Source organism: Aotus nancymaae, unplaced genomic scaffold (assembly GCF_030222135.1).
Source record: "Aotus nancymaae isolate 86718 unplaced genomic scaffold, 86718_ANA_hifiasm-v0.15.2.pri h1tg000004l, whole genome shotgun sequence".
Taxonomy (NCBI): Eukaryota; Metazoa; Chordata; class Mammalia; order Primates; family Aotidae; genus Aotus; species Aotus nancymaae.
In genome coordinates, this window is record NW_026988415.1 from 33,917,266 (window position 1) to 33,927,938 (window position 10,673).

The window sequence follows — 10,673 nt, forward strand, 5'->3', positions numbered from 1 at the left end:
TTGTAGAACAAGGTAACATCATGTGCTTCCAGAATTGCCCCCATACTCTTTCTCAAGAGACACTGATGGTCTCCTGGTTGCCAAAGAAAATACATTGTAGGGGAAAAAAATACATAGACTGAACTAAGAAGAAAAAAAATCACATTCTTTCACCTCTAGTTGTAACTGAGAAATAAAAATAGTCTTGGAGTGAGACTGAGGGTGGTGCCTTCTGTTACTCTTTCCCTTACCACCTTTTACTATCCTCATGCTGTCAAATAAATAGTTATGAGATATTATGTCTTATGTAGCCCAAAATGTTATTTCTCTCTAAGCTATCCATTCTTTAACTTGGGATCAAACAAATAAGCAAAAAAAAAAAAAAAAAAAAAAAAAAAAATTAAACTGTAGCCTTGGCATCAGTGTTAACTTTGGGGTCAGAGTATATCTGGACAAGAGATTTCCCAGGACTCATACCCGTAGAATTACAAAATCATCCTACTGACTCCATCTCTCAACACAACCAACTCTTCACACACTGACTAGTTTCATTCTTATTTTGGCTACAAATGTGGTAGCTCTGATAACGTATATGAGGAAAGTTCTATCTCGAGTATAGGTACTAATATAGTCTCTGCACATATAAAAGACAAGAATAAAGCATCTTATTCTACAGACAGAGCTACAGAATCTTGGGATGCCAAAACTGTAAGAAACCTTGAGGGTCACCTAGTTTAAGATGGAGAAATTAATGGGTAGGCATCAAGAAGGATTGTACAAGATTACTCTGATAGTGGGAGAACCAGGACAGAATCCCAATGTCCTGATAGCTAATCTGTTAAGATATCTCACTTAATCAGACAGTTTTCCAGTTTCCCTTCCAATGTTGGGGGTAATTCCCTAAACATGATCTGCATTATGACAATATGAATTCTGCTTATGGAATATGTAACGTATCTCTCTCTCTCTCTTTTTTTTTTTTTTGAGACAGAGTTTCGCTCTTGTTGCCCAGGCTGGAGGGCAATGGCGCGGTCTTGGCTCACTGCAACCTCCACCTCCCGGGTTCAGGCAATTCTCCTGCCTCAGCCTCCGGAGTAGCTGGGATTACAGGCATGTGTGCCACCATGCCCAGCTAATTTTTGTATTTTTAGTAGAGATGGGTTTCACCATGTTGGTCAGACTGGTCTCGAACCCCTGACCTCAGGTGATCTGCCCACCTTGGCCCCCAAAATGCTGGGATTACAGGAGTGAGCCACTGTGCCTGGCTGTAATCTATTTCTTGAAGATGAAAGCGTGTATATTTCAAGACCAAAGAGAACCACATCTTTTCCCTAATGTTTTTCTCTGGCCACAGTATTTTCATATTTTAGAGTTACTGGATTGAGTAAACCTTGATATTTATTATGAAAGTGATTCCCATTTTTCACCTATTGGTGTAAGATTTCCTAATGGTATAATTCATTTTTATTTCAAAGCACTTTGACCACAAACTCCCAGGAACAACAATATTAAATTCTAAAAATAAAAATACATAAAATGCATAGTTTGTCAAACTTTTGTTCCAGAAAAATATTGATTTTTGAGTACTTAACATATACTATGAGGGTTTAATGGCAAATCTTTTAAAGTACTATTTGCATTTTAATAAGACCCAAATTCAGTCTTCTAACATTTGTTAGGCTAAAGTATATGTTCTCATATTATCTGTTCTTGTGTACGCGTCCCCTCTCCTCAGCTAGATCATAAGCTTCTCTAAGTGTAGGAATCACTTCATGCAACCTTTCTTGTATTCCTTCCTGCATCCAACACGGAGCTTGCCATGTGGTCAGTGCTCCATATATATTTCTGGAATTTATAGATTTACTACTTATCTACAAGATAAAGCATGTAATTTCTTTTAAGAACATAGGCTTCAGAGGCAGGCAATCTTGAGGAGGAGAATATAAATTCATCAGCTGTGTGATCTTGCAGCAATTACTTGATGAGGCTGACAGTTTCTCACCTACAATTCTGAGAAAAATATCAATGATGGTAATTATTTCGCAAGCTTATTGTGAAATGAGGTGACATTTGTGAAATGCTTAGCACATTGCCTACTTGATGCAATGGACATAAGCAATATGCACTTTTTTTCCCCTTTTGTGCTTTCAAATTAGAATCAAATTATTACATAAATGACCTGGAAAGACCCTAACACAGGAAAACTTTGGGCCATGCAATTATGTGCAATGGGTTACCTTACTTCAATTTATTATTTATAAAATAAAAATGATAATATAATCCTCACAGAGCTAATGGGAGTATTATATGAGAATACTCTAAACAAAAGAATTACTACAGTGCCTACTTCAGAGTAGATGCTCAACATGTGATATTTATTGCTAGAATATTTTATTCAACCAAAGTTCTTCATTAGTATGAACTCAATTAATTTTAACAAATTCATCACCTAAGAGTATAACTAAGAGGTAATATTGCCTAAATATATTTCTGGTTTCTCCGTGGCAGTATGTGTAAACCCTTGAATGTGATGTATCTGTGGATAACTTTCAGATTTTTTTCCCAGCCTTTATTAGCATGTCCTCCACTAACTATACTGCTGAGGAAGAAGGAGGGATGAGGTGTGGGGCCACAGCAAAGAGTAAAGGGAAACATTGAAGATGAAAAAACTAAGTATGTATCTTTCCAAACTTGCACAAAAGCAGAGAATAGTGAGATAAACTCTTTATCCACATTACCATTATCGATATTTTACCAATTTTATTTCATCTTTTAAGTCGGAACTCTGTATGTATGGATGCAGAATTATTTTTAAAATAATACCGGATATCATGTCATCTCACACAAAAACTCTGGTATGCATTGTCTAATTGATACAGACTTTATACTAACAAATATACCATGCCATTACCACATAAACCCCCCAAATTAACACTAATTCCATGTTATCCTCTAATCCCCAGTCCATATTTAAATGTATCTAATTTTTTCAAAACATTTTTACATTTGATTTAGTTCCAATTAAGATTCCAACACTGTCTATGCATTCCATTTGGTTGCTGTTTCTCTAAAGGCTCTTTCATTCTGAGAGTCATTTCATTTTCTTTGTCCACGTGAGCTGTAATGTGAGTAAATTTGCAACTCTAATTTGGAGGCTTTGCTAGAAACTGGAAAGGCAGAGAACAAATTAGAATGGCTGATTGTAGATGCTCAGATACAGTGACCATTATTAGTTACATCTATTCGGTGAACACTAATAAACAATAAAAAATAATTTGTACTTGCTGAACATCAGTATAGGTTACTGTCTAAAACGAAACAGAAGAACAAACAACCTAAAAGCCATCTTATTGTTGTTCCTTTATCTAATTCCTGGGGATTATCTGTTGCCTCACCTTTCAGAAGATAAATGATATTCTCTAGAGTCATCCAGGGTGTACCATAGAAATGGTTAATGTACTAGGAATAAAAATGTTTTTTTCAGTGTATTTCTTTTTCCCAGAATTACTCGTCGGTTAAACTTAGCTCCAAGCTTTTATTCTGCAGCATCATCCAGAGTTCATTCTTCCATAAAATTTTAGTTTCAAGGTGAATTTAGCTGATAAACTCGAAAATGAACTGTATTTTTTCACTGTTTAGCATATTAGAACGTTTTCCCTAACCATTCTTTATTACTCCTTAGCTTCTATAGGTTTGGCAATGTCCTGCATGACACTATTAATCTGTATCAGTCAGTTTGCTGCAAAATAAGGTAGTAATCATTCTATTCACAGGTACCTAAATATTGGAACACAGTATTGAATATAATAATGGGCATCCAATTATCATGAAGGATTAAATAAATGTAAAATACGCCTTTAACAAAGGTTTTATGAGCCATTTTATGGTTTCTGTATACTTCTCATTTACTGGAGTAGATTCTTAGAGAAACACAAAGTTCATCCCCAGAAGAGCAATTGCTCTCGAGTCACTAGCCTATCACCTAGCAAAGAAATTTATCCTGGAATTTACATCTTATAAATTCACATTAGCACTCTGTATTCCTTACTTTACATCCTTTATCCAATATATCTTACTTCTTCATCCAATATATCTCTTAGATTCACTCTCCTCATCCTGGCATGCAAAGTACTCAAAAATCTTATTCACAGGTGGAATTTCTGAGAAGCTGATAAAAATCTCTGGGCCCCTCACTTGCACAGGCCCCTTTCAAGGCCCTGGCAGGGCCTCAGCAACATGTTCACATGGTCATATATTTCTGAAAAATTTGCACAAGTAGCATACTTTAACTATATTCAGTCAAGACCACTGTCTTAATCTACTCTGATTTTGTCTCATGTCAGATGGCATTGGAGATGGAAATAGTCATGGGACTTTTTGCAATCTGGCTAAAAGGAAGTAGACAAGCTATCTCACACTGGCAAAAAATAAACTCAGAATTTTCCATTACAATGAGGATGTTGATGACAATTTGTTATGAGTGCCACCAGTTCAAAGAGTGTCTAGAATTAGTCATTGTACAAGAAAATTTGAAATGCCAAGAAAACTTTCAGCTCACATTTAAAGAAAATTGGAAAGTTTTATCAAATTTGAAAATTCTACAAATTTACATGACATTATTTTTTCTCTGAATGTCAAATCTGTCATACATTATTGATAATTAGTTGTGAAACTAAAAAAACCTTTTTTAAACAATGATAAAAATGAATTTTTGTCATACTCAGGGGAAAGGAATCATCTCTCAATTCTTTCCATAGACATTTAAATTACAAAACTATTATCCTATAAAGAGGCAATTGATAAACAGCAGGCAAAACTTCTATGAAGAAAAGAATTATAGAGGCATTCAAGCTATAATGTAATAAAATATTTGTTATTTTTCTAGATTTTTAAAATGTTGTTTGCTTTCTAAAATTTGAAATTTATTTGCCTATTTTAAATAACTTGCTCATACCTAATATTGCATTCATAATTTTATAATAGTTCTCTTAAAGAGGGCCTCATCAAACATAGATGTGCCCCTGATTTGTCCACATATATCAAGCCAGTTTCCATGAGCCGATCAAGCCAGGTTCCCTTTCATCTCTTTTTTTTTCCTTCTTCTTCTTCCTCCTCCTCTTCCTCCTCCTCCTCCTCCTTCTTCTTCTCTTCTTCTTCTTCTTCTTTTCTTCTTCTTTCTTCTTCTTCTTCTTATTTTATTATACTTTAAGTTCTGGGGTACATGTGCAGATCTTGCAGGATTATTACATAGGTATACACATGCCATGGTGGTTTGCTGCCTCCATTCCCCTGTCACCTACATTAGGTATCTCTCCTAATGTTATCCCTCCTTGACCTCCCCACCCCCTGTAGACCCCAGTGTGTGATGTTCCCCCTTTCATCTCTTTAACATATCATGTTGACTCCTGTCTCTACATTTTATTCAGCTTAGTTTGTTATCTATTCTTAGTTCACCCAACTATGCAAGTATTGTTCTTCAATCTTAAAGACTTACCTCAAAAGCTATCACCTGTAGGAAGTTATTCTTGATCTGATCATCCCTTCATAGATGCAATTGCTCACTCGTTTTACTGAATCAGTTTTTACTTTATATTAACTTACATAGGGGAGAAGCACTATAAGTCAATTCTCCACTGAACTGTGATTGTCTTCAGAGCAGGAGGAATCACGTTTAGGTTACTTTCTATGAGAATGCCTGGTACCTCATTTTCCTCACTGTGAATTTTCAATTGGTATTGGTTAAATCAGTCGGTGGGTGTTTAGTAAAATTCTATTTTAGAACACAACTGAATTCTGCAACTACAAAGCTATTTTTTCCTGTGTACTCAAGCCCAAATTGATTTCTCTCTTTTTAAAAATTTCTTTCTGCATTATGATAGGATTCTTGATCATTTAGAATAGCATTACTCAATACATGTTGTCTTCCCATTTGAACTGAGAGTAGAAATCATGGTATATAATTCTATTGAGTCTGGGTGCGGTGGCTCACTCCTGTAATCCCAGCACTTTGGGAGCCCGATGCGGGCGGATCACGAGGTCAGGAGCTGGAGACCAGTCTGGCCAACATAGTGAAATCCCGTCTCTACTAAAAATACAAAAAATTAGCCGGTTGTGGTGGTGTGCGCCTGTAATCCCAGCTACTCTGGAGACTGAGGCAAGCGAATCACGTGACATGAACCCAGGAGGGGGAGGTTGCAGTGAGCCGAGATTGCGGCATTGCACTCCAGCCCAGGAGACAGTGAAAGACTCCGTTTGAAGAAAAAAAAATTCTTTTGGAGCTCCTTTAGAACCTTGATATTCAATTGAATTGTTGAAGTGCATTTTAAAGCACATTTTATTTATTTCTCTACTACAAAATATTATATTTTCATTGATGATAAAATGTAACATTCACAATCATTGCCATAAATTCCCAATGCCTGTACACTTATTTACTTAATATTTTCTTTTAACACACTCATATTTTGTAATTGCATAACTTTATTTTAAAAGCAAGCAGCTTGAATAGAAATTCAGCATTGCTAGGCATAAATAACAGGTATAATTTCTAACTAGGTACTTCTTTTTTTTTTTTTTTTTTTTGAGAAAGGGTCCCATTTTGTCACCCAGGCTGGAGTATAGTGGCGCAATCTCGGCTCACTGCAGCCTCGACCTCCTGGGCACAAGAGATCCTCCCACCTTACCCCTCATCAAGTAGCTGGGACTAGAGGCACAGGCCATCACATTCAGATAATTTTTTGTATGTGTATTTTTTGTAGGGATGGGTTTTATGATGTTGCCCAGGCTGGTCTAGAACTCTGAGCTCATGCAATCCACCCACCTTGACCTCCCAAAGTGATAGGATTACAAGTGTGAGACACTACAACCAGCCTCTATCCACATACTTCTGTCAAATGTTCTCACCCCAAGCCTGCTTGCCCTCTATTAAAAGGAAAACTAGCAAATGATAAAAAGATGTTAATGACTCATTAGCACCAAATTGGAACTTTCTTTTTGACATAATACATTCATCTATTCATATAATTGATATTTGTTGAGCTCTTACTATGTATATGAATACTCAAGATACTAGTCTCCTTGGGATCCTATTGAGTGAAGATGTTTAAAAAGCAATTTAATTTGAGCTAGAACAAATTCCTTGAAGAAGATAACATAGAGTAACATGAAAGAGAATCACTTGAATATGAGTCATTTTTTTTTTCCTTTTTTTGAGACAGAGTCTCACTATGTTGCCCAAGCTGGTTTTGAACTCCTGGGCTCAAGCAATCTGCTCACCTTGGCCTCCCAGAGTGCTGGGATTGCAGGCATGAGTCATCGCACTTGGCCTAATGTGAGTCATTTTTGATTGGGCAGTCAGAAAAATAAAAGATTGTAAAAAAAAAAATTGCTTTGTCACTGAGTTATTCTTTTTAAAGGGTATGTCTGTCTATCATTTGAAATCATTCCTGTATACCACCAAGCTATACATCTTACATTTTGTCAAACACAAGCCCATGTTTACATTTTGGAGCAGATAGATCTGAGTAAGAATTTCAGCTCTAATACTTGGAAATCTTGGCCAAGTTACCTAATCTCTTTAAGCCTCAGTTTCCTCATCAGAAAAATGAGGAAGAGTCTATGGCCATACCACCTTTAACACGTCCAATCTTGTCTGATTTCAGAAAAATGAAGATGAAAAAAATAAAGTTTGTGAAAAGCCTACAAATTATAAATTCTATTTAAAGATTAAATAAGAGAAAATAGGCAATATATTTAACACAGTGTCTGGCACACTGCAAGCAGTCTATTTAAAAAGTCCTACAGTAATTTTGTTATTTAGGAATTATCAGGTCTTTTTGGTATTAAAGGGAGTTTTGGTAGTCAGCATTTAGTGGGGGATGTAGATTTCCTATGGCAAAACCTCACCATCATGTGGTATGTGCTACATTGAAAACAAGCCTTGCAAATTTTGTGATGTGCACAAAATATTTATATTTACAAAAACATAACTGCATGCAGCCCAGGTTAATTCCCACTCTCTGTCCTGAGACACACAGACTAACACTTTGCAGAAAAGATTTACCCTTGGATAAATGCAATGATATTTCTAGAGCAGGGGCAGCCAGTGTGGTACTCACATCAGGTGGCAGAGTCCTCTGTGAAGTAGAGGGATATGGAATCAATGGAGTTCTGGACATTGAGTTCTGCACAGAGAATCATAGCTGCTGGGCTCACAATATTTTTACACCTAGTTCTGGTAAGGTCATAGGACCTTATTATCTTTCTAACCAGCAATCTCTCCTGAACACCATCAATGAAATATATTTCTAATGTATCTTATTCTAAATACAAATTCTCCAGTATGGGCTTTGATTATATTTGAAATCCTAAGTAACTATTTCTAATTCGTAGATTCCAATTTAAACTATTTATTTTTTATTTTTTAATTTATTTTTCCATAAGTTATTGGAAACAGGTGGTATTTGGTTACATGAGTACATGAGTAAGTTCTTTAGTGGTGATTTGTGAGATTTTGGTGCACCCATCACCCAAGCAGTATACACTGCACCAAATTTGTAGTCTTTTGTCCCTCACCCCCACCACTACTCTTCCCCCCAAGTCCCTAAAGTCCATTGTATCACTCTTATGCCTTTGCATTCTCATAGCTTAGCTCCCACATATCAGTGAGAACATATGATGTTTGGTTTTCCATTCCTGAGTTACTTCACTTAGAATAATAGTCTTCGATCTCATCTCGGTCACTGTAAATGCTGTTAATTCATTATTTTTTATGGCTGCATAGTATTCCACCATATATATATACACATACATACACAATAAATGTCACGTGTTGAGTATCTACTCTAAAGTAGGCACTGTAGTAATTCCTTTGTTTAGATTATTCTAATTTAATACTCCCATTAGCTTTGTGAGGATTATATTATCATTTTCATTTTATTATATATATCTCACAGTTTCTTTATCCACTCATTGATTGATGGGCATTTGGGTTGATTCAACAATTTTGCAATTGTGAATTCTGCTGCTATAAACACGAGTGTGCAAGTACCTTTTTCGAATAATGACTTCTTTTCCTCTGGATAGATACCCCTTAGTGGGATTGCCGGATCAAATGGTAGTTCTACTTTTAGTTCTTTAAGGAACCTCCACACCGTTTTCTGTAATGGCTGTATTAGTTTACATTCCCACCAGCAGTAAGTGTTCCCTGTTCACCGTATCCACACCAGCATCTACTGTTTTTTGATTTTTTGATTCTTGCAGGAGTATTGTGGTATCACATTGTGGTTTTGATTTGCATTTCCCTGATCATCAGTGATGTTGAGCATTTTTTCATATGTTTGTTGACCATTTGTATATCTTCTTTTGATAATTGTCTATTCATGTCCTTAGCTCACTGTTTGATGGGATTGTGTGTTTTTTTTCTTACTGATTTGAGTTCATTGTAGATTCTGGATATTAGTCCTTTGTCAGATGCATAGATTGTGAAGATTTTCTCCCACTGTGTGGGTTGTCTATTTACTCTGCTGACTGTTCCTTTTGCTGTGCAAAATCTCTTTAGTTTGATTAGGTCCCAGCTATTTATCTTTGTTTTTATTGCATTTGCTTTTGGGTTCTTGGTAATGAAATCCTTGCCTAAGCCAATGTCTAGAAGAGTTTTTCCAATGTTATTTTCTAGAATTTTCATAGTTTCAGCCAATTTGCAGTACTTTAAATGCTAATTAACTATCCCTACAGTGAAGTTGTTTTAATCGTGCACATGTTTATACTACACTGTATATACTGAAGTATTTTTAAAGTAAAATACTCCACTATATAACAACTTAATAATATTAGTGCTATTTACTATATAATAGATGAAGGTGGAAACTTTGCTGTGACAATTAGAACTAGTTTATAGGAAAATGCAGTTGTCTTAGTATTGAGTAATTATCCTATTCTTCCCATCCCTAGTCACTCTGTGAAAGTAAATAAGGCTAATAGGAAGAGCTTCTGAACTCTCTCTGTTCACCAGTTGGTGACAGCATTAGCCTTCATGAATCTCTAAGTCATGTTGGAGAAACAGTAGGTGTTTAATATATTCTTACTTTTGTATAAATGAGAAAAGTCCAAAAATACTGATTATTGATATTATTATGATGGCTGCTCTGACTTTAAGTGGAAAAAGAAAATAAAAATCAATAGTTTGCTGTCTTTTTCCCTCTGGTTTTGCTTGTTTGTAGTAGAAATAGTGTGGTATACAACAGTAATATTAAAAAAAAAAACAGTTCTGCCTCTAATTAGCTGCGCAATCATGCACAAGTCACACCTTCTGTGCTTCAATTTTCTCATCAATAAAGTATGGATTATACTCATGCTCCCTAACTGGTAGAGGTGTCTGGAAAAGAGAATAAAGTTATCGATGAGGATAGGTATTGAAAATTGTAAAAGCTCTACGCTAACATTGAATGCTATTATTATTACTATTTTTCTTTTAGTGTAATTCCCAGTCAGAACACATATTATCACATTAGCCTATAATAATAGTGTTAGTAAAAATAGCTCAATTGGACATCAGTGGATGGCAGAAGATAAACTACAAAAATGTATCAGCATATGCAGAAGTCATTCATTTTACATAAATGCCAAAAAGGAGGAAGAAAATTCTGTTTTCTTCCATTGAGAAGCTGATGCTATTATTTATAGAACCGTAATAA